A 9,486-nucleotide genomic window follows, 5' to 3' on the forward strand; every position below is an offset into this window, starting at 1 on the left:
GTGTGAAATCTCTCAGACACCGCATCTCGATGCTTCACGATGGAATTAGCCCACAAGTTCGAGACTTGGTGGGCTAGAAACTCGATGGTACGAGTGCCTGAAAGAAGGAAGGTCTCCAAGGCCTTCCTGGTACTCTCCTTGGACAGGTCCTCGGATCGTAACAGGATGCCGAGAGACCCTAACCAGATATCCAGCCACGAAGTTGCCTGCATGGCACACTTCGCCACCTTCTCCTGACTGAGGATCTCCGAGGCCGAGAAAGACACTTGCCGGTTGGAGTGTCTCTCTAGAGAGACTCCCCTTATAAGCTCTTCCACAGAGTGGTGTAACGGAAGAGCTAAACAAGACTCCTCCATGATCTCAAAGTACCTCCTCTGATGGACACGAGGAGGCGGGAGGAGTTTGTTGCTGGAGCTGGAACGGCTGGAGGAGGCAAGCTCGGAGAGCTGGCCCTCAACCTTATCTCTGGCACTCTTGACCCCTTGGGACCAAGGCAAAGCCGCGCTGGCCTTAGGGAGTTTTTGAGTGCCGAAGACTCGGTCCAGGACCGTATCCTTGCCCTCTCGAGGGGGAATCTCAGAATCCGAGAACCCGTTGAGATTCCTCATCAGAGTCAGAACCTGCCAGAATGCATGTTCTGACTCCTGCACCTCTCCTCCTGTAGGGCTGGCAGCAAAGTCTCCTGTCCCCAAAGGCTCTTCTTGGGGGGACTCGTGGACGTTCTCTGCGGGTTTGGCTGGCTCTGGTCTCATCCTCGAGGAAGATTTAGGGATAGTCTTAGAGTCCTTCGACTCCCTCCTGGGAGGGATACAGGACTCCAACAGCGATGGCGGGAGGCTCTTCTCCACCCCTACCCAAGAAGACTTCTCTACGCGAGGTGAGGTTTCTCCCATTGGTGCGATGGGAGAATGCTTCACCTCACGAGAATCCCCTGAGGACGGGAAATCTTTCGTCCGAAAGGGAAGGAGAGAAAGTCTGGGGGGGAGGGAGCCTTCCTCAAAGACTTCCGAGGAGCCAGCTTAACCCTTGGAGAAGTCACCACGTCGTCTACTCCTCTCTTCCTCTTCAGGGGGGTTGGAACTGCCCCTGATTTGAGGCCCAACTCAGAGACAGCAGGCTTAAAGGCCTGCACGACAGCTCTGACAAGGAACACAAACCATGGCTGCTTACTGACAGCGGCGCTGTCAGAGACTCCCTCTGGAGAAAAGGGGATCGTTTGATCCCTATGAGTAGAAACCACAACAGGGTCTTCCTAAAAAGAAGAAGGCAAGTTTCTGGACCTATTCGGTGTTCTCCCGCCCTCCGTCGAGCGTGCTCGTCTGCGTTTGCGGGGGGGGGGGGCCTCACACATGGGATCGCGCTGCGAATCCCGCTGGTGGTCGTCGCGCGATGGTATTTTACCTGGTTCGCGCGCGGGCGATTGTTCGCCCGCGCGTGCGGGTCTCGCGGGGGTGATGGCGAGAGTGCACGTGGGCGCGCGGGCGAGCGATGGCGTGCAGCCGAGCGATGACGCACAGGCGAGGGAGCGTGGGCGAGGAATGGCGCCGAGGGCGTGCAGTAGGTTGAACAAGCGTTCGCGCGCGCGGTGGTGATTGCTCGCGTGCACGTCCACGCGCAGGATCTCTATTAGCCCGTGAGGGTGATAGTGTTGGGCACGCGCGCAGGGGAAATATCCCTTGCGCGTGGGCGCGCAAGAGGGCGCACATCTGCAATAGGCGAACGGGCAGGGCGCGCGTGGCCGCGTGTTGGTCACTGCGCGCGATGGCGCGTAGGAGAATGCTGGCGAGCAGGAGGGGTCTGATGGCGCGTCGGTGTCTGCTGGCGCATAGGAGATCGCTGGCGAGCAGAGTAAGAATGTATCTTCCCTCCTGCGCCCAGATCCGAAGATCGTGGGCGCACAGGAGAACGTTGGTGCGCAGGCGAGCGCTGGCGCGTAGGAGATCGTGGGCGCGCATCAGGATACGGGCGCGCAGTGGCGCGCTGGCGAGCAGGAGATCGCTGGCGCACAGGAGATCGATGGCGCACAGGTGATCGATGGCGCGCAGGTGAGCGCTGGCGCGAAGTCTCTGGAAAAGGTGCGTTGTCTCTGGATCAGCAACTGTAGAGCCCTTGCGCGCAGGATAACGTTGGAACACAGGTGATACCTGGCGCTTAAGGGACTTTCCCACAATGTGAGAAAGTCCCTTTTGCCCCGAAGGGACCGTGGCCTGCTTGATCACAGAATGCGTGGGCGCCCACAGCACATCGGCAGCTAGGAAGGGCGACAGCAGGTCAGCAGATCTGGCAGGAGTAAGAGATCGCGAACGATCAGCGGACAGGTCCAGGGATGTAGCTGGAAAGGTCGGTGAACGACGATGAGGTTCCTCTGCGGCAGACTGCGGCGAAGACGAGCCGAAGAGGCGCCTCCTAACACCCTTGTGAGGTGAAGGAATGCCTCTACGGCGGAGGGGAAGGCGGGCCTTACACCTTATATGCCCTTTGGGGGCAGCAGGTTGACCGTCGGCAGGCCTCCGAAGAGGAGTCTCTATCAGTGAACTCCCCCGAGGGGGAGAATCACCTGCAGGAGAGACCGTTGGACTTAGTTCCTCCCTCGAAGGATGTTCGGAGGGGGGAACTAAGCCTTCAGCTATATCAGCAACAGGAGCAGAGGTTTGAGATAACTCGTCTGAAGCCTCTGCCACAACAACGTCGACGATAGACAGAGGATCAACCTCTGCTAACGTCGGCGACTGTTTGACAGCTGCCCCTAACCTGATTATGGCAAACAGGGCTTCCTTGGAGGGCGAGCCTGAAGCTGTGGAGGATTAATTTTATTTTAATTTATTTTTTTTTGTTTTGCCAAATTGAGAGAGAGAGAGAGAGAGAGAGAGAGAGAGAGAGAGAGAGAGAGAGAGAGAGAGAGAGAGAGAGAGAGAAGTGTTTATTTGTTTTAGTTTTGTCAAATCACAAGAGTGTGTTTATTTGTTTTAGTTTTGTCAAATAGAGAGAGAGAGAGAAAGAATTTCATTTGCTTTAGTTTTGCTAGATCGCGAGAGAGAGAGAGAGAGAGAGAGAGAGAGAGAGAGAGAGAGAGAGAGAGAGTGTGTTCGTGTGTCCGCGGTGCGCGCCGAAGAACAAGGGTAGTTAGCGAATGATTGTTTGTAGTGGGAAAGACTGTTGGTATATTTGAGGTTGTTTGTTTACCTTTTTAGCTAGGTTAGGGCGGTAATGAATGTCTTGGGCGAAAGGATTTTTGCTATTTGACTGTATCAGGAGTCGGTTGTTTTTTTTTGTTCATTGACAGCCGGCTTTGAAGTGATTTTTCTTGTATCGGAGCCGTAATTCCTCCTTTAGGCTCCTTGGACTCCTTAACATTCTTTGGAGTTAAATTTAGGCCTTGAAGGTGTTGCTTGCCTGCCTAGCCTTGTATGTATGAATAACTTGATGATGACGACCTGGACCGTACTATGAACTTAGGAGAAGACTGCGGATATTTATATTTAGACTGTTGAAACATAGAAAAAGTTTTAATCGTTGATGACCCGGCTGAAAATAGATTGTTCCTTGATGATGATATGATGATGATGATGACCACCTTTAATGTGATTGGACAGTCAAATTGACTGCAGTGATTGCTTGCCAGGGATTTGTGGCAATTGGCGATAAGGACTGAGTTGCCAGTGTGTGGAGTCTATGGACGACGGTGGCCACACACGTATATGAAATATTAAGAGGTTTCTCATATGTTTTAGTATTAAATTTGGTTATTTTTGCTGGATTATATATGATGATTGGTTTAGTATTAAGTGATTTATTTTAGAATTTAAGTGATTTTCGTTACTGTGTGGGGACTGTTGGTGTTGGGTTGTAAAGTTTTTGTGATTGGCGAGTTCTCGGTACCCTCACGCACCGATATATATTTATACAGCAATGTTTGTGTTACTTTTGTCCGTTGAATTTAATGTGTGATTTTTGTTTTGGGTTGCGGTGAATATAGTTTTAAGGTTATGTTTTGTTTGTTTTTCCCTTTGTGCAATAGTCCAGTTTGAAGTAAAGTAAGGGGAAAGTTTGTGTTGTGGTATATTTTGAAAGTAAGTGTGATCAAAAGTGTGGGGGTTTGTTTTTGTTTACATCCCGCCACATAAATTTGGCGCCCGAACAGGGACTGTCGAAGGAGGGATTGAAACTGGACTGTTGAACAAGGGTATTAAATTAGGTTTAGGAATTATATTTAAATATTAATGGTATTGGAATGGAGGAAATGGAGGAACAGTTATATATTTTAAAGGAGGAATTGCGGTTGTCTAATGAGCGAGAAGAGAGGTTGTTGTTGGAGAATGCGAGGTTAAGTAGTGAGAATGAGGAGATGCAAAGGAAGCTTAGGGAACTTCAGGGAACTGTAGAGAGAGTGGAAGAGGGTGTTGAGATGAGGATGCGAGAAAATGAGAAACGAATGGAAGCAATGGTAGGGCAAGTAATGGGGATGATGAAAACTGTCATGGGTGAAGGTGCAGTCGGAGGAGTGGCTTCTGCTTCCGGTAATGGGTTGATGGTGGAAGAGGATAGGGTAAGTGATAGTGGGGAAGGTAGTGATAGTGATATTGAAAGTAAAGGGCCTAGACATAGTAAGATTGGAACGAAGGGTGATAGGAAGACTGAGATGAAAGGTAAAGATAATGTGGAGAAAGAAAAGAAGAAAGGTCGGGGTGTGAGTGAGGATGATCATGAATGGGTGAAGGTGGTAAGTAAGAAAAAGGGTAAGAAGGGAATAGTTAAAGATAGGACTTTGAGTGTAGAATTAGATTCATTGTATTCAAATGAAGAAGAGGGCAACAAGAAGGGAGTAGGCAGTGACGATAGTAGTGAGAATGAAGTAGAGGAAGTTTATAAGACAGTGTTTATGAGAGAGGTACCTAGGTGTGAAAGTTTTAATGAACATAGCAGTAGGGATGTATATGACTTCTTTAGGGAATATGAAAAGTTTTGTCAGGCTAAGTATGGGGATAGTAAGAGAGTTTGGGCTAGGGAGTTGGGAGAATTTTTGTCAGGATATTTGTTGACGATGTATGGGGTGATAATGAGTGTAGGAGAGGTTGAGTATGAAAGTGTAAAGAAGAGGATAATTGAACAGGTAAAACGTATAAAAGGTAGTGTTAGGTATAAGCGAAAAAATGATTTTGATGAAGCACGAATGAAGGTGGGTGAAGCAATCTCGATGTATGTATGTCGGTTAGAAACATTGGCTAGAAAGAAGTATGGGGACGAAGGAATAAATGAAAATAAGGAACTAATGAAGAAGTTTTTGGGTACAGTACCAGAGAGTGTGTGTGAGTTTATCAATTTGAAGCGGAAGGAGAAAATGAGGTGGACTAGAGAGAGATTGACTTGGGATGATATTTTAGAGATAGTTGAGGATTACGAATTGGATAGGTGTATGAAAGAAAGTAAATCTGTGAGTGTAAGAACTGGAATGGAGGAAAGTGTGCCAGAATTTGGTAGTTTTAGAGATGCTGTTATGAGAGGGCCAATGAGGGTAGCTGATAGTGTAGTAGATAGAAGTGTTAGGGTGAGTAATGTAGGAATACCCATGCCGAGAAATGACGGGTTTAGACAGGGAAATCAAGTTTGGAGAGATAGAAGTGCTAATACGCAGCAAGTTAGGTTAGGTAGTGGTATCCGTGAAGAGAGGTGTTATAGGTGTGGGAAGGTAGGACATAAAAAGAACGAATGTAGATGGGCATTAGGAGCATGTTTCGGGTGTGGCGAGACAGGGCATCGTATTAGCGACTGTAAGAAAGAGAAAGTGATTAAGTGTTATCGGTGTGGTATGACTGGGCACGTAGCAAGTGGATGTAGGAGTAATCGTATGAATGTGATTTGTGGTAATTGTGGTAAGGATGGTCATTATGCTAGAATGTGCAAGGAGCCGTGGGGTAAGTGTACTGAATGTGGTGCAGATGGGCATGTAGCTAGAGTATGTAGGAAGAAGGTATTAAGTCAGCCAGGATGTTCGGGAAACTTGAGTGTAAGAGGGTTCAGCTGGGTGAGTCCTCCTGTGTGTGTGGAAGGAATAGGATTAATGTTTGTGAGAATGGGATGAATAATTGGTTGGAAATGAGCAAGTATGAATCTAGTATGCATGAGAAGTTAGGGCTGGAAAATAAACAATTAGTGTTGGTTGAATATAGGAAAAAGAGGCGTTTGAAAGTTTTAAGTGAGGAGAAAGTGCAAGGGAAATTTATAGGTATAAGTGAGAATAAAAATAAGTATGACAAGGGTGTAAATGTGCAAGTGTGTATGGAAGATAAATGTGTTAATACAGATGACTCATGGCTGAGTATGAATGATACCTATAGTGTATGTGGCTTTTCCTTAGATGATGTAAAAGAAAGTATGACGAATGCGAGAGTGAGAGATATGAGAATGATAAGTAGTATGAATGATTCTTTTGTTAAAGTAGAAAATGGTTTAGATGTAATGGATGAATTGTTTACAGAAATTAGTGGGATTTTCGGGCCAGATGAAACTGAGGTAGATGAAATAGTGCATGACATCTTAGACGAGCAGAACATAGACGGGAATCGTAATACAGTAGGGTTCCGAATTATGCGAGAATTTGGTCGATGAATGACCTCAAATAAATGGAAAATCGCAGATTTCGAAACACACAACTAGCAGAAATAATTACATTTGGCCATGGCAACCGGCAACTTGCTTATTCAAACGTGTTTACTACCCTTTTCCATTACTTTCTTTGTACTGTACTGTATTTCTTTATAATATCAAATTGTTCTTGTAAATAAATCAAACATTTAATATACTTTAAAGTTCTAATAACTTGAAAAATGGTTAAAATTACTACCAGGATGGGTGTAAACACTATATTTCCCGTTATAACACGACCCAAAATACAGACAAATTTTAATGTTTGTCATATCTATTGTTTAAGACAACTGGTGAATAGCAAAACCATCACTCTATAGACTAGCTTTTGTTGTATGATTGAAAATACAAAATTATCAAAATAAAGGCGATTTTATATCATGCGTTTCCTAAACACGCCAAAAAGCACAATAGAAAACGACAACCAATGTTTTGTTTACGTTTATCTCTGATCATAACGAAGAAACACGCATTTACACATCTGTGTATAGGTTAGTTTTTGCATCCACAGCAATCTTACCAATATTGATTATATGTTGATTTTGTTATTACCAATGCTCTACTTAATTTTTTTTCTGAGAACTTCCAAATAAATGAAGTGAATGCCATTTATATAATGTTTTTCTTTATGACGCCGCCTGAAACGGATACCTTCCATTTGTTTACGCTCCATCTTAGATCATAATAAACAAACGAACGCATTAAACACACATGATCAAAGTGGTAACTAATGATATTACAAACATTTAGTAAATATTATGTTATTACAAATATTTTACTTACCATATCCATATAAATTCCTAAATTCGTAGCAAAGCTGAAAACCTTTTTTTTTCCTTATGCGTTTAATCCACAATAGCAAACTGCCGCTAATGAGAGAATGATAATTTACGATAATTCTAAACTGTTACGAAAGATAATTGTCCTTTCCATATCCAAAATACTTTTCCTAACTTCAGTTAGGAAAACCATATGCAAAAATGGTAAAAGAAGAAAGTACTAAGCCTATTTTTCAAGTCATCGAACAATTAGGTTACCGCTATTACGTTCAGAGAGAGAGAGAGAGAGAGAGAGAGAGAGAGAGAGAGAGAGAGAGAGAGAGAGAGAGAGAGAGAGAGAGAGATGGTTTTAAATGTACTAAACAATAAATATAGTTTATAACACATTGGTCCTTATGTAATATTAACTGTATTGATGGTTTGAATAAATTAAGAAATGGTGTAAACAATTCTTTGTTAACGTATCCGTACGCGCATATTCGTGAGAGCGGAAGCTGGACATCAGCTGATTTAATCACAGCCAAAAGTAAAACAAAAAGAAGTCAGCAATACTCGATTTTTAAAACACACCCGAAATTTAAAAACCCACGTACATGTTTTATTATAGCGCAATTGACTATTCAAGGAGTAAAAATTTTCTGGAATAGAATGGTGTTTCCTAAAAAATAGTGGTTTGCTGACAAAATCGGATACCGTATTTTAAGCTATGATTGAAATGGATGTATACACGGTATAATTTTTTTTGTTTTGTATTTAATTGACACCTTAAGAAAACCGATTTTGGTTTCTTCATCTATTTGTAAGTATTGTATAACACGAGAGAGAGAGAGAGAGAGAGAGAGAGAGAGAGAGAGAGAGAGAGAGAGAGGAGAGATCAGCTGTTGTAATCGAGTGCCGTGTTTTTGTTTCGTGTACCTCCTGAAGCGAGGAATTGATCGCCACAACTAACAATTGTCATGTTAATTTCATTCTTAAACTCAAGTTGCCATATGTTAACTAGGGTTTTATTTCTTACGAGGAAAGAGAGAGAGAGAGAGAGAGAGAGAGAGAGAGAGAGAGAGAGAGAGAGAGAGAGAGAGAGATTTCTGCCATCAAATTTTTCTCTCTCTCTTTCTCTCTCTTGAGAGAGAGAGAGAGAGAGAGAGAAGAGAGAGAGAGAGAGAGAGAGAGAGAGAGAGAGAGAGAGAGAGAGAGAGAGAGAGAGAGATTTTAATTTTACCGTCTACTCTACAAAACTAATCTTTGCAAATCAAATGTGTACTGTTTAAAATATAACAAAATATTGCCGACTCGTTACCGTAGTTTAGGCTATTCACTGCCGATAAACGAACCCAGTCTACTTGTGAAAACCTTGAACGCCCGGAGGGAAAAATAAGGCTTTTATATATACTGTACTAAACAAAAATAATGCTTTAATATACCATCATTAACACTACCATTAAAATTATCGTAAGGTTGGAGAAAAATGATATTTTAATTATAAAATAAATTTTTGAATATACTTACCCGGTGAATATATAATAGCTGCAACTCCGTTGCTCGACAGACAAAAAACAGTAAAAACTCGCCAGCGATCGCTATACAGGTTGCGGGTGTGCCCACCAGCGCCAACTGTCGGCCAGATACCAACTCGATGTAAACAGACTCAATTTCTTCTCATCCCACTGCGTCTCTATTGGGGAGGAAGGGAGGGTCGTTTAATTTATATATTCACCGGGTAAGTATATTCAAAAATTTATTTTATAATTAAAATATCATTTTTAAATATTTAACTTAGCCGGTGAATATATAATAGCTGATTCAAATCCAGGGTGGTGGGTAGAGACCAGTTAAATATGTTTACATTGTACAAGCTAAGAGTTTTTATTTCATTTTGGAAGTTATCAATATAACAAAAACAAAATAAATAGGTACCTGGTAAGGAAGTCGACTTAGACGATTACTCTGCCTTGTAAGTACGTCTTCCTTACGGAGCCTCGCGATCCTCTTAGGATGCTGAGAGACCCCTAGGAGCTGAAGTATCAAGGGCTGCAACCCATACAACAGGACCTCATCAAACCCCTAA

At 43.7% G+C, this 9,486-nt stretch overlaps 1 protein-coding gene across 1 annotated transcript in view; it reads right to left on the minus strand.

Annotated features, from left to right (window-relative positions):
- Window positions 1-9,486, minus strand: part of Wdr33 (WD repeat domain 33) — a 46,777-nt gene that overhangs the window by 15,215 nt on the left and 22,076 nt on the right. The window lies entirely within an intron of this gene.

The sequence above is a fragment of the Palaemon carinicauda genome, chromosome 7, assembly GCF_036898095.1.
Source record: "Palaemon carinicauda isolate YSFRI2023 chromosome 7, ASM3689809v2, whole genome shotgun sequence".
Classification (NCBI taxonomy): domain Eukaryota; kingdom Metazoa; phylum Arthropoda; class Malacostraca; order Decapoda; family Palaemonidae; genus Palaemon; species Palaemon carinicauda.